We start from the raw sequence: 11306 nt of genomic DNA on the forward strand, positions 1-11306 counted from the left end.
AAAAATCAACACGAGAGAGTTGCAAAGAATTACATTAATTGATAGAGATACATACAATTTGACCACGTTCTTCCGATATTAGGGGTATTTTGGAACCCTGGTTCACAAACTTTGAAAAAACCTTGGGCATTTTAAGTAAGGCAGACAAGCAAAAACCAGACCTCCTCCAAAAGTAAACTCTTCACCACCACTGATTTTAACTGCTTCTGTAAAGAAAATAACTAAAATAAGTAGCAAGAAGAATGGCCTTTAGATTCTGAGAAGCTGGGGGCTAACAGGAACCTCAAAATTCACCAAATTCATTCATTAAGCAGACAGGTGTAAAATGTTAATAATAAAAGACTACTGTACCTTCTCCACTTGACTAAATGGTCACTGAAAAGCCAGGATTATTAGATGTCTAATTAACTGGACAGATCAGAGGAAGATCTCATCCATAACAGTCAAAAGTTCTTCTGCTGGTTTTAGACAACTTCTAATATCCCTTTCTATTTAGGGCACTATATGGAAAGGGAAGCAATTCTGTTACATAATTTCTTAGAAAAAGAAGCCATGTTTTCCTTAAGTGGGAAAAGCGTCTACCAAAGAGAAAAACAAAACAAGATATAAAAGTTTACATAACAAAAATACAAATACTGTATGATACCACTTATATGTTACTGAAAGTAGGCATATTCATAGAGACTGAAAGTAGAATAGTGTTTACCGTGGGTTGGGGAGGGAAGAATGGGGAATTATCATTTAATAGGTACAGAGTTTCAATCTGGGATGAAGAAAAAGTTCTGGAGATAAATAGCGGTGATGGTTGCACAACATTGTGAATGTACTTAATGCCACTGAATTGTACATTTAAAATAGTTAAAATGGTGCATTTTATGTTATGTATATTTTATCACAATAAAAAAAAACTTAAAAAAATAAGTAGCAAGAATAGCAGTTTTTGTTGAGACAGTAATGAGATGTCACAAATAAATTACCTAATTATACAGGAAACAAATAAATTAATGCTACAAAAAATTTTTTAGGTAAACCCTTAATTACTATTCCACAATCCATACTTTAAGAACTTAATATATAAAAGATATAGTAAGTATAATTATTATACAAAAAATAATGACGTAAAAAACAAATGGAGAAGGTGTTAGCCTGTTCAAAGTTATGATTATTTCCTGCGTACAAGCCTACAATCTGGAAACAGATCAGGCCTGAACTACGTCAGCTGAGTTTCACTTTGTAAAGGATATGGATTGAGAATGAGGATTACATCCTATTTCTGGGTCTTGGAGAGGCAAAGCAGTGGTCAGGGTCACTGCTAGCACAGACATGCTCCAAGGCCAGAACCTAGAAGCAGGATAGATCTCTGTATGTGTTAGCTGCCGTGAGGTTTGTGAAGGTCACCATCCCATCAATGTAGGAGCTTACAGATCAAGCTGGATTTGCTAATCCCTGCTCAAAGAGCAGGCTTGAAGGTAAACGATTGCTAATTATTATCCCATTTTGTGTACGGAGCTGTTTAAAAGTGTTTTTTTCCTCCGTGATCTCATCTGACCATCACACTTAACTGTCCTGCAAAGAAAATGGGGCAGATATAATCATCCTTGTTATAGGACTGAGGAAGTCGTGAGGGTGAGGTCCAGGATGTCCAAGTCTTGAAGCTTTTAATGGCAGAGTTGAGGTCAGAACCAAAGCCTTTTGGTTACCAGGGTCCCTTTTCTCCAATTCTACCCTAATGGCAGGGCTGGGATTAAGGTGAAGGCACTTGCCTCAGGCACAAAATTTAAGAAGCACCAAATCAAGACAAATACTATTTTAATGTAATATTTTAAAAAGTGAAAATTAATGCTAAAATATCCCTGATGAACAAAATATCAAACATTTATTTATTTTTTAAATTAATTTTTATTGGAGTATAGTTGCTTTACAATGTTGTGTTAGTTTCTGCTGTACGGCACAGTGAATCAGCTATACGTATACATATATCCCTTCTTTTTTGGATTTCCTTCCCATTTAGGTCACCACAGAGCACAGAGTAGAGTTCCCTGTGCAATACAGTAGGTCTTTATTAGTTATCTATTTTATGCATAGTAGTGTATATATGTCAATCCCAATCTCCCAGTTCATCCCACCACCCCCTCTCCCCGCTTGGTATCCATACATTTGTTCTCCACATCTGTGTCAATATCAAACATTTAAATCAAGACCGGGTGTTTGCTTGTTCTCTGACCCTGCGTTATTGTGTAACAGGAATAGTTGTTTCCCATCAGCCTGAGGCTTCCAGGTCCCCTAGGCCAGCTCATCCCCCTCTCGTGGGTTTATGAGGGTTGACGATGGTGTGCAAACAGATGGGGCAATGTGGGGCTTTCTACAGAGTCATGGTTTTTGATTGTAGAGGAGTATCAGAACCTGACTGGCATCAGAGAGCCAGGGAACAGCCAAGTCCAGGTTGGATCTCACAACTGAGGATGCCAAGGTCCCTGTGCTTTGCTTGCTGCTGTACCGCCTCTGTCCACTCTCTCTCTTCCTAGTGCCTACACCTACTAAAGAGAAAACACATCAAGGAATCTCTACTGCACCCTGAAAATGATAAGAGCCCAGGTAAAGTCCCAAGGAGTTCTCAGGATGGTGATACTTCTGGCTGTCTGGTCAGGGGCTATTGCATAACATGTCCATGCTCCAGAGAGTTTATCAGAGTGCCAGGGGCAAGATCTATTTTTGACCACCGACATATATGGTGTGTCCTACATTTAAGGAGCTCTAATAAGTGGAAAATTCTATTTACATAAGAAGTACATTAAATTGTGATGATTTACTTTGGCTAAATCATGTGGAAGCCCATTCAGTATCAAGGTCTCCTAATCTATTCAATGGAATTTGATTTACAGTTGGTGGGTATTTTAATAGAGCAAATCTTCCATCAGCTGTTATTTGAGCATCTACAACTGTGCAGTGGTAAACAAAATCTAAGTCAAGGTCTCTGCCCCTAGTCAAGCCACGTGGAGGCTACTCAGGGAGATATGATCCATATACCCAAATAGACAAATGTTAACTTACGATAAGAGCCCACTGAGTACTGAATAACATAGCCCTTAACTCATAGAAATTCCAGGGAGGGAAAGTAGTCACTTTGGAAGACAGAAGAGTTTGCATGAACTGGTTCTGTCCAACGAGCACAGCCCACTGTGCTCACTGGAGATGTGGGCTGCACACATTGCAGGGCTGTGCAAAGGTGAGGGGCAGTCAGATGCAAGACAGGATCACAGGAGTGTGACACCATCCGTCTGGCTGAGTAGCTGCTTTATGAAGCTGGCAAAGCACCAATCTGATGCTTGAAAGTGGCTAGGGGAAGATGACTGAGAAAGAAATGGCTGAATCTCTCAGAAGAAAGCAGGGACAGCGCCATGTCAGGAAGGTCCAGGTCTGAAGAGTTCCAAAAGGTGAGAGGTCAGTGTGTGATGCAGGAGGAAGGTCAAGGAGAGAAACACTTGAGATTGACAGTCATCTCTGTAGAGGAGGGAGTGTCGTGATGGCCTGACTTCACAGGGGCTTTACCCATCGGTTTGTCTGATACTGAACTTGCCCTTGACCCTGCAGTCTTTGAGCCAAGAGATAAAACACAATCACGCTCTAATTCATCTCAGTAGTGTGATCCTTATAATAAAATCTGGAGTATCTTCGGAAGGACACTGGGGAAACTAGTTACATTAATTGCTTTCAGAGAGGAGTGCTGGGTGGAATGGGAACAAAGGTGGGAGACTTTTCACTGTATACCCTTTGTACACTTTGAATTTTGAACCAGGTGTTAACTATTTAAAACCTTTTTTAAAATCAAAACATAAAATCCACATGTGTTGAAAAAACTGAATGAAATAGGAAAAAATGTTTCAGGAGTACAATCTTCACAGGATCGTCCATCAAAAACCAAATAAGCAAACAAACAAATTTTTGAAATTTTTAAAGAAACAGCCTTATTGAGGTATAATTAACATACGATAAGCTGCATATATTTAAAGCGTACAATTCGATACGTTTTGATGTGCATTTACATCTGCGAAACTGTCAGCATAAAAAAGATAACGAACATATTCATTACCTTTGGAGGTTTCCTCATGTCCTTTGATGTCCCTGTTATACATCCCTCCCCAACCTTTCTCCCATCTCCAAGCAACCAAAGCACTGATCTGCTTTCTATTAGTTTGCATTTTCTAGAATTTTATATAAATGGACTCATATAGTATGTACTCTTTTCTTTTGGCTTCTTTTACTCAAGCAGAAATATTATTGAGATCAACACTGTTGCCTGTATCAATAGCTTATTCATTAAAAACTGTTGAGTAGTATTCCTTTTTCTTTTTTTGGCCGCGCTACGCGGCTTGTGGGATCTTTGTTCCCTGACCACGGATTGAACCCGGGCCCTTGGCAGTGAGAGTGCGGACTCCTAACCACTGGACCGCCAGGGAATTCCCGAGTAATATTCCATTTTATAGACATGCCACCTGGGTAAATATGCTAAGTACGTTTAACTGTAAAGAAACTGCTAAACTTTTCCAAAGTGGTTGTACCATTTGGCATTTTACACCAGCAAGGTATGACAGTTTCAGTTGCTCTATATTTTCACCACCTGGCAGAGTGTTTTTATTTTTATTTTTCTTCTTCCAGTTTAATTGAGATATAACTGACACATAATATTGTATAAGTTTAAGATATACAGCATAATGATTTGATTTTCATCCGTCATAAAATGATTCTCACAATAAGTTTAGTGAACATCCGTCATTTCATATGGGTACAAAATTAAAGAAATAGGAAATAAATTTTTTTTCTTGTGATGAGAACTCTTAGGATTTACTCTTTTAACAACCTTCATATATAACATACATCAGTGTTCATTATATTTACCATGTTGTACGTTACATCCCGCTGGCACAATCTTTTATTTTAATTAATTAATTAATTTATTTATTTATTTATTTATATTTTTATTTTTCCTGCATTGGGTCTTCGTTGCTGCACACGGGCTTTCTCTAGTTGCGGCAAGTGGGGGCTACTCTTCGCTGTGGTGTGCAGGCTTCTCATTGCTGTGGCTTCTCTTGATGCAGAGCAGGGGGTCTAGGCGTGTGGGCTTCAGTAGTTGTGGCTCGTGCGCTCTAGAGCGCAGGCTCAGTAGTTGTGGCGTACAGGCTTAGTTGCTCCCCAGCATGTGGGATCTTCCCGGACCAGGCCTTGAACCCGTGTCCCCCCTGCATTGGCAGGTGGACTCTTAACCACTGCGCCACCAGGGAAGTCCCCAGTCTTTTATTTATTTATATATTTTTAAACATCTTTATTGGAGTATAATTGCCTTACAATGTTGTGTTAGTTTCTGCTATATAACAAAGTGAATCAGCTATATGTATACATATATCCCCATATCCCCTCCCTCTTGTGCCTCCCTCCCACCCTCCCTATCCCATCCCTCAAGGTGGTCACAAAGCACCAAGCTGATCTCCCTGCAGCACAGTCTTTTAAACTTTCAAGTTCCTATTATGTACATAGTGGCATCTCACTGTGGTTTCAATTTGGGTTTTCCCAGTGACTAATGATACTGAGCATCTTTTTTTTTTTTTTTTGGCCGAGCCGCATGGCTTGCAGGATCTTAGTTCCCCAACCAGGGATTAAACCCGGGTCTCCAGCAGTGAAAGCGCCCAGTCCTAACCACTGGACCGCCAGGGAATTCCCCTGAGCATTTTTCATGTGCTTATTTACCGTCTGTATATCTTCCTTGGTGAACTCTTTATATATTTTGCCCATTTAAAAACTTGCATTGTTTATTATTATTGAATGTTGAGAGTTCTTTACATATTCTGGATATAATTCCTATCTCAAATAAGTGATTTGCAAATATTTTGTCCCAACCTGTGGCTTTTCATTTTCTTAACAGTTTCAAAGATGAAATGTTTCTAATTGTTATGAAGTCAAGTTATGAATTGTTTCTTTTATGGCTCATGCTCTCTTTCCCCTGGTACTCTGCCCTGGTAACTCCAGCCACCTTGCTCTCTCTGGACTCCCAGCCCATCTCCTCAATTCAGGGAGATAGCGGGTCTCTGCCTGGGTTACCCCTCCCAGTACTAAGGCTTGGAGACATAGTTGTAATCCAGGCAGTAAGCTGGGGCAACAGCAGTGCTCATCTCATTTGCTTCCTGCACTCAAGAATCACAGTCCTTTGTTACCTGATGCCTGATGTCTTAAAAACCCTTGCATTGTCTTGCATTTTGTCTCTTTTTGTAAGCTGTTTCAGGTGGGTATGTAAATCTGGTTCCTGATACTCTGTCTTGGCTGGGAAGCACAAATTCCCTTACACTCCCTTTTGAAGTTTGATAAAATTAGACTTTCTGAGTAAAAGGGAAAGAGCATTACCAGAAAAGTCTGGCTTCAAGATGGAAATCTGAGTTCAGTTGCTAAGGTCAAAGGTGAGAAAAGACACACTCTTACCCTGAAGTGCTTGCGTGGACTGCAGGGGGTCCACGAACCTCCACAATTACGTGAAAAACTGCGTATGTGGGATGCCCTCATTTCTGAGAGTGCCTAAAGATTTCATTAGAACTCAAAGGCATGGATAATTTTAAAAATGACTATTCATCAGTACTTGGAGAAAGTCAAATTTCAAACTACACAGAGACTGAAGTTAACATTTTCACACGCTGCCATGGACCCAAGAAAGATGTTAGTGAAACTGTCAGATAAAAGTTACTATATGGGAATGTAAATTGGTAAAGCCACTATGGAGAACAATATGGAGGTTCCTTAAAAACCTAAAAATAGAGCTACCATATGATCCAGCAATTCTGCTCCTGGGCATATATCTGGAGAAAACCACAATTCGAAAAGATACATGTACCCCAATGTTCATTGCAGCACTATATACAATAGCCAGGACATGGAAGCAAGCTAAATGTCCATCAACGGAGGAATGGATAAAGAAGCTGTGGTACATATATACAATGGAATATTACTCAGCCATTAAAAAGAACAAAATAATGCCATTTGCAGCGATATGGATGGACCTAGAGATTGTCATACTGAGTGAAGTAAGTCAGACAAAGACAAATATCTTTCTTTCATATCAAATATGATATTGCTTATATGTGGAATCTAAAAAAAATGATGTAAATGAACCTATTTATAAAACAGAAATAGAGTCACAGGTGTAAAAACAAGCTTATGGTTACCAAGGGGGAAAGGTGGGAGGAGGGATAAATTGGGAGATTGGGATTGACATATACACATTACTATATATAAAATAGATAACTAATAAGAACCTACTGTATAGCACAAGGAACTCTACTCAGTACTCTGTAATGACCTATGTGGGAATAGAATCTAAAAAGGAGTGGATATATGTATACGTATAGCTGATTCACTTTGCTGTACACCTGAAACTAACACAACATTGTAAATCAACTATACTCCAGTAAAAAACAGAACTTGTTATAAATGTGGACAGCTAACCTTGGACAGGTTAGCTGGTATTCAGAGCAATAAAAATACATGAACTCTCCCCTACTGAAAACTCCCCCTGCCAAAAATAAAACATGACCCAGATTCTTACAGTGGGTATCTGTTCCCTATCATTTTGGCCACACAAACCTGGGGAGGAAGGCAGTGTTTGCACAGTATTTTTTATAATGACATCTCTTGGTTTGCTGGTTCAGAATCCATTCTTCCTCCTTTTGGTAGTAGCAACTCGATTTTATTTCCCCCTCACAAGTTTGTGGTGCCCATCTCAGAACTCCAGAGCAATGACAGATCTGGCCAGCCAGCCAGCCACTGCTTCAGAGATGGGCATGTGACACAGGCTGAGCCAATCATCAAACATGCTAAGAGCTTTTTGTGCAGAGGTCAATGGAAGGTTTAGGACCAAGGCTTGATTTCCTGGTGGTCATCTTGCCACCACGTGGGAAGGGCGTTCTTGAAAGAAGCCGACAGAGTAGAGGGCAGAGCTGAGAGGTGGGGAGAGTCCTGATGACTTACCTGTACCCATTCATGATTGTTCCCTCTCCCTGCCAGAGGTTACCCATTCTCCTGAGTTTTGACTTCATTTGAGTTAATCATTCTCTTTCTTTTTAAATATAGTTTTGAAAAAACCCACCTAGATAGGTCTCCCTGAACAGTTATCATTTAATTTTGAAAATCTGAGTTGCAAGTACACACCTAGCTATCATGAGATATTGCCAGAGTTAGATGAATTCTCCCAGGAGAAGACAAAGAAAACGGTCTGCAGGTTGTAGTCTGACTGCGGCTTCCCTGGGAGTTTACCAGAACCTCTCCTAGGCACTGTCATGAGTGAACCCTGGAGAAGACATGGTGGCAGCATAGTCAGAGAATTGGTAGGACAAGTGTAGGAGGCAGGTGTGAGACGTGTGGCAGTTATGTGGTCGGGTAGTACGCTGCTCTCTTTTTATCTGCTTCTCACCTCAGCCTAGGAGTAGATCAAAGCAGACCATGTCTGTGGGGGAAGAAATGAGTCTTCAGCTGGTCTAGGTGACAAGCCTTACAGAGGAGAGAGGAACTTTATCAATACATGGTCCAAGATAGGTCATGTACAGATTAGAATCTGGGTCAGGTTCACCTGGTTATGAACAATGGCAGGCAGCATTGGATGAAGCCATCGTCATGTCTGTCTCTTGGGTTACACTGCTCCAGTTCTGCCTGGTGGGCGTCTTGAGCACAGTAGACAGCCTGGAATCTCCCTGTACCATCCACCCAAGGATTCTGTTTGCCTGCCTTTTGCAATAAATCTCCTCTGTCCTCTATCTTATGACTTCCTCTTTCTTGGTTTGCTCCCTTGTGGAATCCATTTTCCAATAGCTCCTTGAGAAAGCATGCATGGGAGGTAAAATGTTTTGAAATTTTTCATGAAAATTGTCTTCCTCCTATCCTCCTATTTACTAGATGATTTGGCTAAGTATAGAATGTTAAGTTGAAATTCATTTTCCCTCAGCATTTTAAAGATGTTGCTTCACTATCTTCTTGATTCCAGTGATGTTACTGAGAAGCCTGAAGCTGTTGATTCCTGGTCCTTTGTATGTGGCTTTTTTCCCCCTTGAAGCTTGTAGAATCTTTTCTTTGCCTCCTATGTTCTGGAATTTCACAATGATGGGCCTCAGTGTGTGTAATTCATCTGTTGGTCTTGTTTGTTGATCAGCCTTTCCATCTGGAAATTGTGTCCTTCAAGTCTGGGGAATCTTGAATTATTTAGTCGATAATTCTTTCCAATTCCTTATCTTTGTTTTCTTTTTCTGGAGTTTCTATTATTCAAATGTTGAACCTACATGACTTGTCCTCTCATTTTCTCTACTAGTGTCCATCTCTGTCCTTTATGCTTTGTTTTCTGTGAGTTTTCTCCAATTTTATTATTCTTTCTATTGAGTTTTCCATTTCTGTCATAATGTTTTTGATTTCCAAGAGTTCTTTTTGGTTCTTTGAATTATTTCTTTCCTTGTTTCATGGATGCAATGTCATCTCTTTTTGAAATACTAATGATGATTAAGAAATTTTATTTTATTTTTTATTTTTATTTATTTTTTTTTTTTTAAAAGCATTTTTTCATATTTCTGGCCTCATGTATATAGGGTGACAGTGATAGACTGAGTTTAATATATATATATATATTTTTTTTTTTTTTAAACTGTAATACTCTTTATAGCTACTTTATTTATTTATTTATTATTTATTTTTGGCTGTGTTGGGTCTTCGGTTCGTGCGAGGGCTTTCTCTGGTTACGGCAAGTGGGGGCCACTCTTCATCGCGGTGTGGGGACCGCTCTTCATCGCGGTGCGCGGGCCTTTCACTATCGCGGCCCCTCCCGTTGCGGGGCACAGGCTCCAGACGCGCAGGCTCAGTAGTTGTGGCTCACGGGCCCAGCTGCTCCGTGGCATGTGGGATCTTCCCAGACCAGGGCTCGAACCCGTGTCCCCTGCATTAGCAGGCAGATTCTCAACCACTGCGCCACCAGGGAAGCCCAAGAAATTTTATTTTTTGATGTCTTTTCCCTTCACAGTCTGTTTTTCCTTCAGGTTATTATTATTTTTTTCCCTGTTGGTTTTGGTCTTTATCTTTCACGTGAGAATTTTTCTTTAGTTGTTTGCCATTAACCATTTGTTCCTGATTAAGAGCACAGATTAAAAGGTTGTTTGGAAGCTCTGAGTGTGGTATTGGGCCTTGTTGTGTCTTAGCCAAGGTTTCCCCCAAAGCAGAGCCCAAGAATTACACAGAGGAAGCTCATTTAGGAAGTGATCCAAAGAAGCAGAAATGAGGGATAATGGGAGGGAAAAAAGCAGAGAGAAAGCCAGTATAAGTGTTAGATATGTCACCCAGCTGGCCATTGCTGCGGTGACTGGTGCTGCATTCCATGGGATATCCTGAGCCTTGTGGAATGTGTCTCAGAACTGTCCACTCAGGGGATGAAAGAGGGAAGCCTTTGTCCTCAAAGGTAGCCCCACAGATGTTATTGTCCCTGAATTTCTGGGTTCACATGCCTGAATGCTGATACTGATTGGTTCTGCAGACCCACATAGACGTTAAAGCTGCTTTGGGACAGAAAGCAAGATTCAGGGAGGAGATGGGTGTAGATATAGATATTATAAGGAATTGGCTCATGTGATTATGCTGAGAAGTCCCATGATCTGCCATCTGCAAACTGGAGACCAGAAGAGCCAATTGTGTCGTTCTAGTCCAAGTCCAAAGGCCTAAGAACCAGGAGAGCCAATGGTGTATGTTTCAGTCTGAGTGTAGGAGAAGACCAGTGACCCAGCTCAAAAACTATAAGATGGAGGGAGTGAATTCTCTCGTCTTCTGCCTTTTTTGTTCTATTCAGGCTCTCAACAGATTGGATGAAGCCCAATATCTGCTCTACTCAGTCTACCAATTCAAATGCTAATCTCATCCAGAAATACCCTCACAGTCACACCTAGAAATAATAGTTAATATCTGGGCATCCTGTGGCCAGTCAAACTGATGCATGAAACCAACCATCACACTTGCTCTGGGAAGCTGTATGGAACTTGATGGAACAGTGGCTGCAACTCTGGGTAGAGTAAGAGGTGAGGCCAAGAGGATTAGGAGCAGTGCACAAAAGGTGTCTGATACATTGATCCTGAGCGTCACTGAAAGGTGACCTGGTTGGACCATTGTTAGGAGTTAGGAGGTCCCCCTGTGTCAGATGCTGTGGGCCTTCCTCATAGACTGAGTAGATTCCTCAAAAAGAGTCTTCCAATCTCCGACTGAAAGATGAGTGTCACATTGCCAGCATCCTAAGAGCCAAATGGGGC

Source organism: Balaenoptera acutorostrata, chromosome 3 (genome assembly GCF_949987535.1).
Source record: "Balaenoptera acutorostrata chromosome 3, mBalAcu1.1, whole genome shotgun sequence".
Lineage (NCBI taxonomy): Eukaryota > Metazoa > Chordata > Mammalia > Artiodactyla > Balaenopteridae > Balaenoptera > Balaenoptera acutorostrata.